This window comes from Martes martes (genome assembly GCF_963455335.1).
Source record: "Martes martes genome assembly, chromosome: 6".
Lineage (NCBI taxonomy): Eukaryota > Metazoa > Chordata > Mammalia > Carnivora > Mustelidae > Martes > Martes martes.
The window spans coordinates 112763241-112783051 of record NC_137893.1 but is presented as its reverse complement, the minus strand read 5'-3'; the positions used below and the strand labels follow the sequence as shown (position 1 = coordinate 112783051).

The 19811-nt window shown below is 38.1% G+C and overlaps 1 protein-coding gene across 50 annotated transcripts in view; it reads right to left on the bottom strand.

Moving 5' to 3' along the window:
• Positions 1–19811, bottom strand: part of RIMS1 (regulating synaptic membrane exocytosis 1) — a gene marked incomplete at both ends in the record, with an annotated part of 221064 nt that overhangs the window by 13099 nt on the left and 188154 nt on the right. The gene's annotated exons all lie outside the window — the stretch shown is intronic.

Here is a 19811-nt window from a genome sequence, read left to right as displayed (position 1 = left end):
AACTTTCCTTGGCTTGTCTGAGAAAGCTCTGAAAAGCTGAAGTAAGATGGATGAGGAGAAGATGGGAGTGGGAGAGTCTGTAGGACCTGGGCGGGGGGCGGGGGTGACCGACATGATCTGCTGGAAAACAACCCGGGTTTTGTTCTGAGTATAACGGGAAGCCACAGGGAAGGGTTGTGATCTGATTTATATTTTCAAAGCATTGTTCTAGCTATTGTGTGGAGGATGAATTGTAGGAACTAGAAGTGGACGCATAGGAGACCTGGAAAGTTACTTTCCGAACTAAGGAGAGATAAATAGTGACTTAGGTTAGAGAAGTAGCAGCGGAGATCAGGGAAGAGGGTAAGTTTGGATTATATTCTGAAGCAGAACTGACAGTACTTGCCCTATTAGATGTCTAAGTGGTTCAGAAAAAAGAACAAATCCATTGACTTTCAGGTTTTTCATCAGGATAATTAGTTGAATGGTAGTGTCATTTACTGAAAAGGAAGAATTTAGTAAGTGTTGGAAATGATGAGTTCCCTTTTGGATGTTTGAGGGGCTTCCTAAATAGCCATGTGGACAGTAAAGTAGGAAGTGTGTGTATGATCAGGACCACCAGGGATAGGTTAGGGTTGGAAATAGGAGTTGGTAGACACACAGACAGGATATATTGGCATACAGATGGAATTAAAAATCTATAATACTTATGAGGAATTTGAGAAACAAGACAGAGGATCATAGGGGAAGGGGGGGGGAATGAAACAAGATGAAACCAGAGAGGGAGACAAACCATAAGAGACTTTTAATCTCAGGAGATAAACTGAGGGTTGCTGAAGTGGAGGAGGGTGGGAGGGATGGGGTGGCTGGGTGATGGACACTGGGGAGGGTATGTGCTATGGTGAGTGCTGTGAATTGTGTAAGACTGATGAATCACAGATGTGTACCCCTGAAACAAATAATACATTATATGTTAATAACAAAAATCTATAGTACTAAATGTAATAGGGAGGAAGTATAGATAGAGATAAAAATAATAGACAAAATAGAGCCCGGGCTATTTTCCATATTTAGAGGTCCTGAAGAAAGTCAAGACTGTTAAAGAGCATACAAAGGAAGACAATTTAAGGCATGGGGGAAAAAAGATAAGTGTCATGGTGCAGAAATCAGAAGAATAAAGTGTCAGAAGTAAAAAAAAAAAAAAAAAGTATTGTTTACCACTTAGAATTTTAGTAAGAACTAGACACAGTGTGCCTGGGTGGCTCAGTCAGTTAAGCATCTGCCTTGGGCTCAGGTCATCAAATCCCTCATCCGGCTCTCAGCTCAGGGGGGAGCCTGCTTCTTCCTCTACCCTCCACCTAGCTAGTGCTTGAGCATTCTCTCTCTCTCTCAAGTAAATAAAATCTTAAAAAAAAAATAGGCACAGAAGTGATGATAAGGGCCCGGCTCCATGGGGATCACGGATTTTTTTTTTTTTTTAAGATTTTATTTATGTATTTGACAGACAAAGATCAGAAGTAGGCAGAGAGGCAGGTGGGGGGGGGCACAGGCTCCCCGCTGAGCAGAGAGCCTGATGTAGGGCTCAATCCCAGGAGCCTGAGGTCATGACCTGAGCCCCAGGCAGAGGCCCAACCCACTGAGCCACCCAGGCACCCCCGAGATCACTGATTTTAAGCGTGGATTTGGTGAAGAAGTAGGGCTGGGACCTTTAAGGAATGCCAGTCAGAAGAGAGAATGAGAGATAAGTAACTACAGGGAGCTCCTGTGACTATTTTGAAAAGGTTTGTTGTGATTGAGAGGTACTATTTGGAGAGTTGCATAGGATATGGAGAGGTTGTCTACTTTTTAAGATATGTGACATTAGAGTCTGTTTCTATGTGGATGGGAATGGTTAAATGCATAAGATAAAAAATAACATTTTTAGATCTAATATTATTGGTTGGAAAGGTCGATAAACATAGATCATGTCTAACAAATCATCTTTCCATCGAAGTATTCTCTAATGCCAATGAATAGTCAATTTCGTCAATTAATTGGAAAAATAAGTAAAAGACTAGCACTTATTTGATTAAACAGTTTGGATCCAAAAGATTAAATGCAGTAATATCCTATTAGCTCATGAAGAAAAACTATAAGAGTCTTTTGGTTAACGTGAAAATGAAACTGAGGTCAATGATAAAAATCATTATTTTTTTTATGTACAGAGACAAAATTCAGTTATGTTTTTAAAAAGAAAAGTGTTGTAGTTAATATGTTCTGGTCATTCATTCCCTTGTTTACTTACTCAACAAACTATTCTCTGAGTGCTTTGGCTCCAGGGCTGTATATGGAAGAGTAGAAAGGAAAGAGGCCCTGTCCCCAGCCATGTCACTGCCTAACAGGACAGACTGACAAGCGAAAGTTTAATTGTGATGCAGTCTAAGTACAACACAGAGGACTTATTTTATATTTATCTAGCCTTAGGTATATGTCTTATATATATATTCAGTAATATGGAGAGAGGAAGAGAAAGGGAAGAGAAGGAACAATTTAAACAATAGATTATGTGTCTGCACTGGCTTTGCCACTAACCGAACATGTAACCTGGCAAGATCATGAGATGAGAAATGCAAATCTTCTCTTCCTTTACTTTGTTTCAGTTCCTAGAGAGAATCTGGTGTTTATGATGATCTCTAAAAGAGGCTTCCTACCCACCCACCCCCCACCCTCCGCCCCGGCCAAAACAACCAACCCCTTTATCTGGTGTGCAAACGAAGCAGCAGCAATTACAGACAAACTGACAGTACCGGATACACTGGGAGATGAGATCGGTATCCCAGGGATTTTAAAGGGAAATTTTAACTCCATGCAAGTGATGAATGAGGGGTGGGGTAGGATTTGTATTTTAGGTTAAGAGAGCAGGGTATTTAAAGGTCCTGACATGATAAAGAACATAGTTCCTTGAGAAAGCTACCTTTCCAGAATGCTCAGACTTCTGTGAACGGTGAGAGAGAGTACCAGGGCAGACTCACACAGGCCTCTCCTCGAAGGCTCTCAGGATGTACCATTACGTATCATTTGGGTGGCTGTTGTACTGTTATTTATTAATGTTATTAATGTTCTTATGATCTCAAGGTCTTGGTCTTCCATAATGCCAATATTACCCATATAAAGTTGTGTGTAATTTGTATTATATACAACCTGATACAGAGGTAGTCTCAAAGGTCTTTAATAATCATTCTTTAAAAGAAAGCCTCCAGCAGTTCCCCTTTGTTTGATGTCCGATGCTCCAGTGTTGCCATAACCATGCAGAAATCTTTGAGGTAGTCTGTTTTAATAGTGCCACAGCTTTTCTTTCCAAGTTTTTAAACAAACAAAAATGTTCCTTTTCAGTTATGCCAAAGTTTTTAAATTATATTTTGTCCCAACCCAGATAAGTACAACTTATAAAAACTTCATAGATCTGAAGATTATTTTTAGAAAATTGCGTGAGCGCTCTTTGACTTTATGGGTTCCCTCCTTTAACCTCCATGTTAATCCTACAGCATAAAGTCCACAATTGCCCTTTCTTCTTCTTCTTTTCCAGAGATTTAAAATGAAAGAAATACAGTGGTTGAGAAAATAAATAATAATAAAATATAATCATAATTATATATAAGTATATATTATATATAATTATATATGTAAGTACTTATATATTCTATAAGTATATATTATATTATATATACCATAATATATAATATAATAAAATATAATTAATTAAATAAATAAAATTAAAAAATAAAGATAGTATCATTAAGAATTTTCTTGTGAGACAATGGAATAATTCCCTTGATGATATTTTCAGAATACTTCAAAATCTTTGTTGGCAATGTGCCTATCCTTTTTTTATTTCACTGCCATAATCCAAGAGGTAAAATGTTTTCTTTTGCTGCCACACTTTAAGTTCTCTGCAGTTACGACTTTAGAAAAGGAATTCATCTCAACTGAACACTGCCCTGTATTTTTCCAGCTCTTCTGTGGCTAATAGTTCTCTGGTCAGAGGCCTGGTGGTGTTCTGAGCTGCTGTACGGCCTGCCTGTCATAGCTGCTCACTTCACTCAACCACACTTGATCTTTTCAGCAAAACATCTGCCAAAGTCACACTGATTTTCCCTCCTGCCTGGCTGGTGAAAATGTCAGCAATAACAAGTTTGAGATGCTCTTTTAAATAATTTTCATATTGAATTTGATAAGGCTGCCAAAAAATATTTAGATGAAGAGGTTTACTGTCACTGAAACATACCATCTGCATCATATCCTATTTTGGCCAAAGCTGTAAGATGGGAGCAGTCAAATGCTGAACTTTTCACTGCTGCAAGTTGATTTTGTAGCCTTGGTGTTTCCACAGTTTTTCAGTGTTATGGACTCTTCCCCTGACCCAATTCATAGATTGAAATTCTAACCCTGAGTATTTCAGAAAATGGCTGTTTTTGGAGAGGGGGCCTTTATAGAGGTGATTATGTTAACACTGCTACGGAGGCCACAATCCCCACCTTTTTGGTTTTCTTATGAGAAGAAGGCATTAGGACACAGAAAGATACCCCCATGGGAAGAGAGCAGCCATTTGCGAGCCAGAAAGAAAGGCCTCAGAAGAAAGCAAACCTACCACACCTTGATCATGGACTTCCAGCATCGAGAACTGTGAGAATATAAATATCTGTTATTTTAATCACCCTCTCCCCGGTATTTTGCTATGGTGGCCTTAGCAAACTAATACATCTAGGGAGTGGATACTGTTATTTTAATACTCCAAAGCCATCTTCTTATTTAATAAATTGTGATGATTTAAGTGTAATTAAAAGCACCTAGGGATATATAATCACCTAAATAGTCTGAGGGTGAGATTAAGCACCAAATACTGGGATGAACTTGTTGGTCTGAAGTGTACCTGGATATACCTAAATTATTTATTAACAACACTTAATGTTCAGAAAATAAGGTCTTATATTTATTTTCTCAGGAGTAGTAAATATATCACATTTGGATCAATTTTTCTTTTTTTTTTTTTTAACTCTCCTTTAGTCTAAATTAATACCATAGATGAATCTGGGTTTTATTTATTGATTATAAATCTAGAATATCTCCTTGCTATCTACAATCCTGACTGTAAAAATAAAACAATACTTTAGGGTAAATCTTGTTTTAGGGTATATTTCAGGCTTTGTTTGATTTTTAAATTTTTGTTTAAATTCAAGGTATTACTATTTAGAGAATCTTTCCTCCTATCCAGTTTCAAAAGGAAGCCTACCATTTGAAGTGCTGGCTGAACAGGAAGTTGTTAGGCAGTTCTAAAACCTGCATGTTTGGATGCAAGTACCAGCTCTACCGCGGCAGCTTCCTTGGCCTGTCTCTATTCCTTACCTTCCTTATCTATGAAAGGAAGAGGATAATAACATCTAGCTCACAGGATGATTTTGTGTAGTAAGTGAGATAATCCATGTAAAGCACTCAGGATAGTGTTCAGCACCTATTTAAGTTATGTATCATTACACAGTAAGATCTTCAGTATTTTGTACAGATTAAGTCTCCAAGTTGAGTGATGCTAATTCCCCTTGCTCTACTCAAAGCACATGTTTCTGTGCCTCATATTTAACTCAAAATATTATTTTGAATATTATTTAGAATAAACTATAAATTGTAACATGTCACAGAGACTACTTGTGCTCCCAATACCCATTTTTTACCCTTTTTTCTTAGTGATAGAATTCCCCCAGCCTACTAGCTAAAGACCAACCACATATCCCTTTCCTTCTCCCCTCTTGATGGCATGGGGGACATAATGGTGGGAACTGTAGTAACTACTTTGGACCTCAAGATGGAAGCACTTGTTGAAGTTGGCACAGCCTGGATGCCTGACACAATGGAGCCACTATACCACCTGGAGTGCTTTTTTTTTTTTTTTTAAGATTTTATTTATTTATTTGACAGAGAGAGAGAGAGAGAGATCATAAGTAGGCAGAGAGGCAGGCAGAGCGAGAGGGAGAAGCAGGCTCCCCGCTGAGCAGAGAGCCCAATGTGGGGCTCGAACCCAGGACCCTGAGATCATGACCTGAGCCCAAGGCAGAGGCTTAACCCACTGAGCCACCCAGGTGCCCCCACCTGGACTGTTATATGATACTCTTGATTAAGCCACTGTATCTAAGGGTATCTTGTTATAGCAGCCTATCCTACATCATAGTACATAGTATTCTAAATAAAAATTTAGAATTTAAAAAATAAAATAGTAATTTTATGAACAGTACTGTCTATTCTTTAACTTTAGATATGAAACTTGGGTTATATTGGATTGTTCCTCTATAGTTTTGTATTTGGAAGAATAAGGCTCTTCTTCTAACAATAAAGTTAATGGAAATTTTTCTTCCTATGAAGTGTCAGAGTATCTAGGGTTAGAAGGGGAGAAACTAGCAATAAATAATGTTCATTAAATATTGTTATTGTAGACAGGACTTCTGGGAAAGATGGTGGAGTAGGATGATCATTGGTTCACTTTGTCCCATGGATACAGCTAGATAATACCCACATCAATGTAAATAACTAGAAAATGACCTGAACACTGGTAGAACAGACTCTCCACAGCTAAATATAGAGAAGAGTCCACACTGAAGAAGGTAGGAAGGGCGAAGATGTGTTGGAAGCCAAATGGATCCATAGGAGTGTCTGTGAAAGGGAGGAATACTACAAGACTCTTATGAAGAGAGGAGAAGAGCACCCAGGTATGGGAACCCACATTGAGAAAATGAATTCACATAACATTTGGCTTGGAAAAGCAGAGGGTCCTAACTTTTTGAGTTCTTATAATCGGTGGGGCTTACCACCTAGAACCTTAAAAATCAGTGGGCTTGGCTCTGGGAGAGCTGGAGGGCAAGAGGAAACTGAGTCCTTACCCTTAAAGAGATGGCACAACAAACAGGACCACTGAGATAAAGCATGGAAGTGGTAGTTTGAAAAACACCTAGGATATGCAGGAAGATGATTTGTTTACTAATCTCAAAGCATGTGGTGGAGGGACAGAGATCATCGGGAGACTCCTGCAAGAAAAAGAGAGCTGGTGGGTGCCATTTTCCTCCTCCATCCCCAAGCCTAGATACACAGACACCTGTGGAAACCAGCACAGCATGAACACTCTCCACCTAGCTTGCTAATAGCAGGCCCCACCCCTACACACTTCTGTGGATTCACTCTCTCCATCCAGCCCTAGGTAGGAGTTTTCCTTCTCTCCCTGAGGAAAGAAAACTCCCTGAGTTTTCCTGCTCTCTCCCCACAACAAATAGGCACGGAACTTGCTGATGGTGAGTCGCACCTATGCTCTCGTGCATACCTGACCCTTCTAATACATCCTTGGCAGGAGCCCATCCAAGTGGTGCCAGAAGCCCAGGAAGCAAGCATTCCCAAAAGGGGCTGGCACCATTCCAAAGTGACTCCTGCCCCAAGGAGAGGGGAAGATAGCCACATATACCAGGCCAGCTGGCCCCAGCAGTGGGCTGGGATCAGAATTCTAGTCTGACTGCAAGCCGCACCCATCAATGAAAGCTTCTCAGGGACAACACAGGGAAAATGCCATGTAGTTCAGTGTTACTTCATTTCTGGCAAACTCCTGGTTTGACTCAACCCAAACCCAAGGTGGCCCCAGACTGGCCCACTAACAACATAGGGACCAAACCCTGCCTACAACATGGAAAGAGAGTTACTGCGATGACTGAAGGCAAAAGCAGCTCATCCAAAACAGTAGGGCACATGCAACACACATAGGAGACACCCCTGAAATGCCAGTTTCTGATGAACAGAGGACATTGCATTGCAGGGCACTGCAGGACCTCTTCTTCATAAGGCCACTACTTTCAAGAGCAGGAGATGTAGCTGACTTTCCTAACACATAGAAACAGACAGAAAGCTAGACAAAATGAGGAGACAGAGGAATATATCCCAAATGAAAGAACAGGACGAAGTCATAGCAAGAGAGCTAAATGAAATGGAGATAAGTAATACACCTAATAGAGAATTTAAAATAATGGTCATAAAGATTCTGGACTTGAGAAAAGAGTGGAAGACCTCAGTGAAATCTTCAACAAAGATAAAGATAACATAAAAAAGAACCAATAAGAGATGAAGAACTCAATAACTGAAATTAAAAATACATAACATGGATTAAATAATAGACTTGAGGACACAGAAGAACAGATCAGTGACCTGGAAGATGGAGTTATCAAAAGCAATCAAGCCAAACAGGAGAGAGGAAAATAATAATAAAAAATGAGAATACACTAAGAGAATTCAGTGACACCATCAAGAGTATTAACATTTACATTATAAGGATCCCAGAAGGAGAAGAGAGAGCAGAAGAGACAGAAAATTTATTTGAAGAAATAATAGCTTAAAATTTCCTCAACCTGGGGAAGGAAACAAATCCAGATTAAGGAGGCACAGAGGGCCCCCAACAAAATCAACTCAATGAATGGTCCACACCAAGACACATAATAATTAAAATGGTGAAAAGCAGTGATAGAGAATTTTAAAAGCCCCAGAAGAAGACAGTAACATATGAGGGGAACCCCATAAGGCCATCAGCTGATTGATTTTTCAGTAGAAACTTTGCAGGCCAGAAGACAGTGGCATGATATGTTCAAAATGCTGAATGGAAAACAAAACAAAACAAAACAAAACCTGCAGCCAAGAATACGCTATCCAGCAAAGCTATAATTTAGAATAGAAGGAGAGATAAAGGGTTTCCCAAACAAACAAATGTTAAAGGAATTCCTGACCACTAAACCAGTCCTACAAGAAATATTGAAGAGGACTCTTTGAGTTGGGAAGGAAAAGACCATAAGTAGGAGAAAGAAAAGAAAAGTAAGCAGCACAAAAACCATAAAATTAAGTACATCTATAAAAAACAGTCACAAAATAAAAGGATGTGAAGTATGACACCATATACCTAAAAGGTGAGGGGAAGAGGAGTGAAGAATGGGTTCACACTTAAGCAGCCATCAAATAATATAGACTACTATAGCATAAGTTGTTATATATAAACCCAATGGTAATCACAAATCAAAAACCAGTAATAGATATGCAAAAAACAGAAAGGAATGCAAATATATCACAAAATAAAGCCAGCAAGAAGAGAAGACCACAAGAAAAGAAAGAAACAGAGAAGAAATACATAAACCATAAAACAAGTTAAAACATAAAACATAACTACATAAACCATAAAACAAGTTTAAAAAGTCAATAAATACATACCTATCAATAAATACTTTAAATGTAAATGGACTAAATGTTCCAATCAAAAGACACAGGGTGACAGAATGGATAAAAAACCAAGACCCGTTTATGTACTGCCTCTTAAGAGACCTGTCTATACACTACCTATTACAGATATATGCAGACTGAAAGTGAAGGGATAGAAAATAATTCATCATGCAATGAAGTAAAAAGAAAGCCAGTGTATCAATACTTATATCAGACAAAATAGACTTTAAAACAAAGACTATAACAAGAAACAAATGACACCATATAATCATAAAGGGGACAGACAATCCAACAAGAAGATACAACAACTGTAAATATTTATGCACCCAACATAGGAGCACCCAAATACATGAGGCAGCTAATAACATACAGGGAATAAGAGTAATACAATAATGGTAGGGGATTTTAACATCTCACTTACATTAATGGACAGAGGATGCACATAGAAAATCAACAAGGAAACAGAGGTTTTGAATGATACACTGGCCCAGGTAGATTTAATAGATATATTCAGACTATTCCATTCCCTAAAAGCAGAATGCACATTCTTCTTGAGTGCATATGGAACATTCTTCAGAATAGATCACACATTAGGCCACAAGACAAGTTTCAAAATATACAAAGAGATAAAACTAGAAATCAACCACTAGAAAAAATCTGGAAAGAACACAATTACATGGAGGTTAAATAACATGCTACTAAACAACGAATGGGTCAACCAAGAAATCAAAGAGGAAATAAAAATATGCATGGGGACAAATGAAAATGAAAATACAATAGTCCAAAATCTTTAGGATGCAGCAAAAGCTATTCTAAGAGGAAAGTTTATAGCAATACAAGCCTACCTCAAGAAGCAAGAAAAATCTCAAACAACCTAAATTTTTTTTTAAAGATTTTATTTATTTATTTGACAGACAGAGATCACAATTAGGCAGAAAGGCAGGCAGAGAGAGAGGAAGGGAAGCAGGCTCCCCGCTGAGCAGAGAGCCCAACACGGGCCGATCCCAGGACCCTGGGACCATGACCTGAGCCGAAGGCAGAGGCTCTAACCCACTGAGCCACCCAGGCACCCCTCAAACAACCTAAATTTATACCTAATGAAGCTAGGTGTAACAAAACCCAAAGCCAGTATAAGGAAGGAAATAATAAAGATTAGGATAGAAATAAATGAAATAGCACTAAAAAACAAACACACACACACACACACACACACACACACAAACCCCCACAGTAGAACAGATCAATGAAACCAGGAGTTGTTTCTTTGTAAAGATCAACAAGATCAATAAACTTTCAGTGAGATTCATAAAAAAAAAAGAGAGAGAGAGGACTCAACTAAACAAAATCAGAAATGAAAGAGGAGAAATAACAACTGACACCACAGTAATAGAAATGATTGTAAGAGACTATTATGAAAAGTTATATGCCAACAAATTGGACAACCTAGAAGAAATGGGTAAATTCCTAGGAACATAAAACCTCCCAAAACTGAATCAGGAAGAGATAGGAAATATGAGCAGACTATTAATTACCATAGCAGGCAATGAAATTTAATCAGTAATCACACACACACACACAAAACAAACAAATAAAAAATTCCCAATAAACAAAAGTCCAGGATCAGACGGTTTCACAGGTGAATTCTACCAAACATTTGAGGAAGAGCTAATACCTATTCTTCACAAACTATTCCAAAAAATAGAAGAAGAAGGAAAACTTCCTAATTCATTTTGTGAAGCCAGTATTACCCTGATACCAAAACCAGATAAAAACACTACAAAAAAGAGAAATACAGGTGAGTATCTCTGATGAACATAGATGCAAAAATCCTCAACAAAATATTAGCAAACTGAATCCAACAATACATTAAAAAATCACTCACCACAATCAAGTGGGGTTCATTTTGGGGATGCAAAGTTGGTTCAGTATTTGCAAAACAATCAACATGATACATCAATAAGAGAAAGGATAAAAACTATGTGATCATCTCAGTACATGCAAAAAAGCATGTGACAAAGTACAACAGCTATTCACAATAAAACTTTCAACAAAGTAGGTTTTTAAAGGGAACATACCTCAACATAATAAATTCCATAAATGAAAACCCATGGTGAACATCATACTCAACAAGGAAAAGCTGAGCTTTTCCCCTAAGATCACAAGCAAGACAAGGATGTCCACTCTCACCACTTTTATTCAACACAGTACTGGAAGTCCTGTCACAGCAATCAGACAACAAAAAGAAATAAAAAAGCATCCAAATTGGTAGGGAAGAAGTAAAACTTTCATTATTTGCAGATGGCATACGATATATATAGAAAACCCTAAAGATTCCACCAAAAAATTACTAATGCTCATAAATGAGTTCAGTAAAGCCACAGGGTACAAAATCAATACACAGAAATCCATTGCATTTCTATGCATTAATAATGAAACGGCAGAAAGAGAAATTAAGAAAACAATCTCATTTATGATTGTATCAAAAATAGTAAGATACCTAGCCATAAACCTAGGAGGTGAAAACCAAGGAGCTAAAAGACCTGCACTCTGAAAACTACAAAATACAGATGAAAGAAACTGAAGATGACACAAACAAATGGTAAGATATTCCATGTTCATGGATTGTGAGAACAAATACTGTGAAAATGTCCATGCTACCCAAAACATTCTACAGATTTATTGCAATCTCTACCAAAATACCAATAGCATTTTTCACAGAACTAGAACAAATAATCCCAACATTTGTACAGAACCAAAAAGACCCTGGATAGCCAAAGCAATCTTGAAAAAGAACAAAACTGGAGGAATCACAATCTCAGATTTCAATAAATACTACAAAGCTGTAGTAATCAAGATAATATGGTACTGGCACAAAAATACACATAGATCAATAAAAGGAACAGACAGGCCAGAAATAAACCCATGATTATATGGTCAATTAATCCTTGACAAAGGAGGCAAGACTATATAATGGGAAAAAGACAGTCTTTTCAAATGGTGTTGGGAAAAATGGACAGCTATACGCAAAAGCATCAAACTGGACCACTTTCTTACACCAGACACAAAATAAACTCAAAATGGATTAAGGACCTGAATGTGAGACCTCATGAAACCATAAAAATCCTTGAAGGGAGCACAAGCAATAATTTTTCTGACATCAATGGTAGCAATATTTTTGCAGATGTGTCTCCTGAGGCAAGGGAAACAAAGCAAAAATAAGCTATTGGGACTTCATTAAAAGAAAAAGCATCTGCATAGCAAAGGAAAAATCAAAAATGCAAAATGCAAAAATGAAAAAGCAACTTAATAGGAGATATTTGCAAAAGACATATCCTGTAAAGGGCTAGCATCCAAAATATATAAAGAACTTATACAACTCAACACCAAACCCCCCAAATAATCCAATTAAGAGAGCAGAAGACATGAACAGACATTTTGCCAAAGACGACATACAGATGGTCAACAGACACATGAAAAGATGCTCAATATCATTCATCAGCAGGGAAATGCAAATCACAACCACAGTTAGGTGTCAGCTCACACCTGTCAGAATGGCTAAAATAAAAAACACAAGAAATAAGTGTTGGTGAGGATGTGTAGAAAAAGACCCCTCATGCACTACTGGTGGGAATGCAAAGTGGTGCAGCCACTGTGGAAAATAAGGTTTCTCAAAAAATTAAAAACAGAACTACCATAGGAGCCAGTAATTCTGCTACTGTGTATTTACCCGAAGAATACAAAACACTAATCTGAAAGGCTATATGCACCCCTATGTTTATTGCAACATTATTTACAATAGTGAAGACATGGAAGCAGTCTTTGGGCAAGTAAGAATCTCTCATGTATAAAACTGTCTCATGCTTCTAATACCACAAATCCCTTCTTTTGATATATTTGAAGAATTATCATTAGGATAAATCTGTTGGGTATTTTGTATGGAGTTTTGGTCAGACTCTGAAAAACTTGGGATAAATTTTCATGATAAAAACCCAATGTGAGTCATAAAATCCTATTATGTGAGTCATAAAATCCTATTCTCTTTCGTAGAGTTTTATCTCCCATTAGTTCAGGAAACTTGGGAGTACAAGAAGAAAGGAGAGGATGTGTAGAATAACATTCTACTGGGTGCATATATCTTTTTTTTTTTAAACAGATTTATTTATTTATTTATTTTTAAAAGATTTTATTTATTTATTTGAAAGAGAGAATGAGAGAGACAGCATGAGATGGGGGAAAGTCAGAGGGAGAAGCAGACTCCCCACAGCAGGAAGCCCAATGTGGGACTCGATCCCAGGACTCCAAAATCATGACCTGAGCTGAAGGCAGTTGCTTAATCAACTGAGCCACCCAGGCGACCTGGTATGTGTATCTTTGAAGCCTCAATCCTCACTTCTCTGTCCCTCTGGTTGGCGATTTCCACGTTGGCACACAGGGGACTCCAAAGCCTTACAGACCGAGAGGGACTATCAAGTCCACCAGGTGGGGTTGCAGAGAAAGAGGTTCAGTATAGCGGAGCTTAGACTTCACAGAAGAAGACAGGATGTGCTAGCACATATTGTAATGTCTTGTTTATGATCCTCACATGATTGGGTGTTTGTCTGTGCATATTTAATAGAATGTAAAAGCATTACTTGGTAAGATTTGATTTAAGCAGAGATTCCAAAGTAACTGGGGTACTGAGATCAGTCTTTTTTTTTTTTTTTTTTTTTTTAAGATTTTATTTATTTGCCAGAGAGAGAGAGAGTACACACAAGCAGGCAGAGAGGCAGGCAGAGGCAGAGAGAGAAGCAGGCTCCCCGCCCAGCAAGGAGCCCGATGTGGGACTCCATCACAGGACCCTGGGATCATGACCTGAGCCAAAGGCAGCGGCCCAACCAACTGAGCCACCCAGGCATCCTCATCAGTCTTTTTAAAACTATAAAATTGGAAAATCATTTGCACCTTTTTTCAACTTAAATTTTTTTTGTTTCATGTTTTTATTTAAACTCTAGTTAACATATAGGGTAATAGTGGTTTTAGGAGTAAAATTTAGCAATCCCTCACTTACATATAACACCCAGTGGTCAGCACCTAGAGTCGTCCTTAATAGCCATCACTTAAAATCTTTTAAGAATTTTCAGGAGAAAAAAAAGTTCAAGTCAGATGCACTAACAGCCATTTCTTTCCTTTTGCATTTATAAAACAAAGAGATAATAAAAAAAGGTGCTCAGAGAGACAACTTTACTACTGGTAGCTTTTTTTTTTTTTTTTTAAAGATTTTATCTATTTATTTGAAAGACAGAGATCACAAGTAGGCAGAGAGGCAGGCAGAGAGAGAGGAGGAAGCAGGCCTCTGGCTGAGCAGAGAGCCGATGTGGGGCTCGATCCCAGGATCCCGGGATCATGACCTGAGCCAAAAGCAGAGGCTTTAACCACTGAGCCACCCAGGCGCACCCTACTGGTAGCTTTAAAAAAATAATCCAGTTTCCATTTTTATTAGTGAAGATATTCAAATATTCAGTCAGATGGGATACTTTCAACTCAGTAGATGAGGATTACAGACACGTTAACTAGCAAACTTCCATGGAGTCAGCAGCCAGAAAATACTGCAGAATCCTATACAGGTGGTGGTATCTCAGTTATAAACAATCCACACTCATTGCCCACCTTCTGCCCAGACCTTGCCCTACTGCCTCTGGAGACCTGCATACAGCCATAGGAGATTTTGTGTATTTTGTCATTGTAGAGGAAGAAGCAAAATCAATTGCGAAAAGGTAAAGACTACTCAAGGTGGCTGCACGCTCCCAAAACATTATCATCTGGAAATGTTCCACTTCCGTTTGTTATATCATAATTGTCAGTTTACTTGGATTTCTGATTACCAATTACTTCTGGTTGCTACAAATTAGCTCATCAGCTTCTTTTTTCTTTTTTTTTTAAAGATTTTATTTATTTATTTATTTAATTAATTAATTTAATTAATTAATTTAATTAATTAATTTATTTGACAGACAGAGATCACAAGTAGGCAGAGAGGCAGGCAGAGAGAGAGGAGGAAGCAGGCTCCCGCCGAGCGGAGAGCCCGATGCGGGGCTCAATCCCACGACCCTGAGATCATGACCTGAGCCGAAGGCAGAGGCTTTAACCCACTGAGCCACCCAGGCGCCCTGGCTTATTTTTTCTAACACTCACCTGACATACCTAATCTAGAGGATGGGATTAAAATTAAAAAATAGTTATATCTATTTACCGAATAATCAGAAAGGTAATTTATGGTTTAAGGTGGGGGTGGGTATCAAGATTAGCTAGTAGGCAAAGAAGGAGTTAAGTTAATAAATTCAGGAGAAATTTTTCAGATTCTGAGTGAAGAGGGGAGAATAAATTAAGTGGAGGTAGGGGAGAAGAAGAGAGGAAGAGAGACCAATTTTTCTGTGGCAAAACAAAACAAAAAACCAACAAGAGGGAGGGTGGCCATTAGCACAATGTGATTCTGAGCAGCTGGTCCTTGTAGAGCAAAATGCTGTACGTACTTTATTCCAGGTGGCGCTGAGATCAAACCATACCTCAGAATATAATAAGCAGCAAAACAGGCAAATGTAAACTGGTAATTCGAGGTCTGGCCACATAGGTCTTGGGAGTAATTTGGGGGTTGGTTGTATGCCGCTGATGAAGAATGATTCCATGACTGGCAACTTATGTACCAAAGGGTGAATTTGAGCCCATGTGCTTGAGAGATTTGAGAAACTGCTGGCTGCTTCTCTACTGACTGTGAATAGAGGAAGTATTAAGTAACAAAATGTAAAGTTGCATACCCATAAGAGCAGAAGAAAACCCTTAGGAAATAAAGAGAAAATATTTGGTGGGAAAATTGGTACAACAGAATATTGAAAATTTTATGTCTTGAATTTTTACCCCACTACCTTCCACCTTTAGAAAATCAGGCAGACAAGAACTTGAAGTCTACAATACAATAAAGCCTAACTAGAGACAAAGGCTTGCCGGTCACCAGAAGTACATTACCTGTATCTCAGGGAATATAAGGAAGTAACTGACCTATGTCAAGCACAGTATTTAAAGATTCTGCAGGCAAAGAACAAATGTGCTTAATCCGATACCCAAGCATTAATAGAAGGACTATCTTAACAAAATGGGGCTAGGAATCATGCACATATTACTGATACTAATTTGACATCCTTAGTAAAGTCAATTACTATCCAGATATTGATTATTTTCAAGGCACTGTCCTGGCTAACTGAATTGTAAAATAGTGAGAATCCTGATAGTTTGAAGAGTTAGAGAAGCATTAGGGGTTAATCACAGAGAAATGTTTGATTGTTGTTCAGCTACAGGCTACAGATTGAATGTTTGTGTCTCCCCAGCTTTCTATGTATGGAGCCCAATACCCAATGTGATGGTCTTAGGAGGTGGTGCTTTTGGATTAGGTCTTGAGAGTGAAGCCCTCATGAATGGGATTAGTGCCCTCATACAAGACACCTTAGATAGTTTGCTTGCCCTTCCCACAATATGAGTTTATAGTAAAAAGGATGGCGACCTATGTATGAACCAGGAAGCAGACCCTTACCAGAACCTGATCATCTTGGACTTCCAAGCCTCCAGAACTGTAAGAAATAAATATTTTTGTTTATAAACTGGCTAGTCTATGGCAGCCTGAACAGACAAAGACATTGTACCTTGACAGGTGGGAGGAAATGAACCTGGCCAACATTGTAGGGTTCATACCTTTTTTCTAGAAGGAACACTGCAATATAACAAAGTTATAAGTTAAAAAGCAAACCTGACGTTCTTTCATTAGAGCAGAAGTAAATTTGTAAGAACATTAAATCTTACTATATTTTGAGCCTTATCACTATTAAAACAGTAAACCAGTTTCACATTGGCAATATTTATTTCCAGCTCATATCAAATGAGGATTTAAAGAATACTAAAAATAAACATTGAGATGAAATACTGAAATGTATCTGATAGGTAGATTAAACTGATCATTTTAGAAGAGATCTGAAACTTAGCACTGGAAATTTAGAAATAATGATCTCATCCAAACTCTTTTAAAAACCCAAGGTGCAGTAAGTTAAATCCTTAGCTTGTGGTCACACAACTCCTGAATGCCACAGTGAGGTTTAGAGCTTGAATCTTTCTGCTCCAAAGTGTCTCTGTCTGGCCTTTATTGCAGATGAAATGTCAATTCCTAGTTTACAAAAAAAAAAAAAAAAGGTCTCATCATGAAAGCAGTGAATGGAATGTATTCTTTTTTCCTATTTATTTCAGAGAGAACACACATTGTCACACTCCATTTGTTCACACTTTAACAGGCCAAGTCCAGCCTCTAGTGATTTCAGCATTTCTCTGCTACAATAAATTGTGATGTAACAGTTGGTGCAGCCTGGAGGCAGCCATTATTAGTGTCTTTGCAATGAACAGAAACCCAATCACTGAAGATTAGACACAGTCCAGACAAATCACTCTTAGTTCTGCTGTTCTCCCTAGAGACAAGAAGGTTTTGTTTCCAAATCTAATTCTGAAGGACTACAGTAAAAAGCTTTCAGTAATGCTTCTTGATATTGCCCCTAAAAAAGTACAAAAGGAGAAAAGTACTGTATGCCACTGGTTCCCTAAATTTTCAGTAAGTTGATTTCAGCTGTATTTCTCTACAAAATATGTTAAGTTCATATTTTTTGAAAGATAATAAGCAGTCAAGTTCTAAACCAGTCTGAGAGGGAAAAGCATGCTTATGGATTTGAAAGCTCCGTCTACCATTTGCTAAGTTAAAGGCAAAAAAAACATGAAAAAATTTAAAAGATGGAACTCTGGAAGGCACAGGCAAAAATAATTATCTCAGGAATACATTAAACAATTCTGATGAGAGATGACATCTAATTTTGTGAAAGTTAAATACCATGGAAATATATACCAGCAATTTAATTGAAGATATGTCTTTGTAACTTTTAAATTTGCTTTTCAAGAACATTGCAATATAATGTTAATGTGCAAAGTCATTCTCTGGTTCTTGCAACCCACAGTGTAATAGTTACATTCATAAAGGATACCACCATTTGCAAAATAATTTCAGCTTACAGATGTGGGAACCATATTTTGACTTACTTGCATTTGTAATCAGTGCTAAGATAGCATATGGTTGGGGGGAAAATAGAGGTGAAATGTCAATTTGCGTAAGAACTACCCATAATAGACCCTCAGATCTCTCTGTCTCTCTCTCACACAGAGAATAGGAATAGCAGCTTTCATTGTTACAAGCATTTTAAATGCTGTTGACCAAAGTTAAACTAACAAAGTGTAGAAATGTCAAGTTTTTCACATTAAGAATCTCTCCTTAGGAGAAGGCACGTTTTCTCTCACATCACATCCATTTGTCTTTTATTTTTCTGGGAAGATGTATTTCTCCCATCCTTTCTCCCTTCCAAACCTCTCCTTTTCCTTCCTGTATTAGGAAAATGGTATTCTTCCTCCTTGGGATTCTTACCATATACACCCCCTTCTCTTCTCTATCTTATTGCCTTACATTTTGCTCTGTGAACTGCAGAACTCTCAAAAGTTCTCCTCCTATGAACTGTTTATAAACATATAAGTTTGGGGGCCCCTGGGTGTCTCAGTTGGTTAAGTGTCCAACTCTTGATTTCAGCTCAGGTCATGGTCTCCGTGTTGTAAGGTCAAGCCCTGCCTGAGGCTCTGTTGGGCATGGAACCTGCTTCAGATTTTCTCTCTCCTTCTCCCTCTGCCTGCCCTGCCCCCCATAATAAACATACATAGGTTTGCCTTCTTTACACTGTTTTCTCATATACATGCATACATAGCTATCCTTCCTTTCCCAAATACCTATTGAACACTTAAATAGTATTGTTATGGATACTGTCAGTTCAAAATTGAAAGGAATTTACTTACAACCTGGTTGGGGAGGAAAGCATAGAAGCAATTCTATTTCAGCAGGATAAGAAGTGTAAAATATGCCTAAGTGAGTGATGGGACAAAGGATGAAGTTAACACCTCTCTCGGCATGAGTGAAGGACTTCCTACAGAGGAGGAGATGCTTGAGCCATACCATGGAGGTTAAATACAAATTTGCTGGACAAATGAGGAAGGGAAAGAGCATTCAAGACTATGGGTTCTAGGGCCCCTGAAAGACATCTCTATTAAGTAATCAGAACAGTTGTACCTTTAATTTCTTATCATCTGTAATGTGTATCTAATTTTTAAGTCTGAAACACCTGCAATCTGGAGTGTTTCTCATCTGCTCTACTTGTACTTTCAAAGTTAGGAGTAAAAACAACAGACAAATTTTCTCAGTGCAAATTTTGTTTGGATCTCTGGAAGCAAGATTCCCAAAATACAGGAGGAAAGTAGGGGAACCACAGCAATGCTCCCAGGGTCCACTGGAAATGTCAGGAAACCAGTGAGAAAGTGTAGCAAAGAGAGAGACAGCCAAGGCTAATGGCTATAGTGGGTCTCTTCTAAGCTCTTTAATGCTTCTTTCCCTTTATCTTTTAGTTAATTCTTCTTTCTTCTCCCCCCTAAAATGCTTTTATCTCCAAAACTCATCTTTGGTCCAGAAGTTT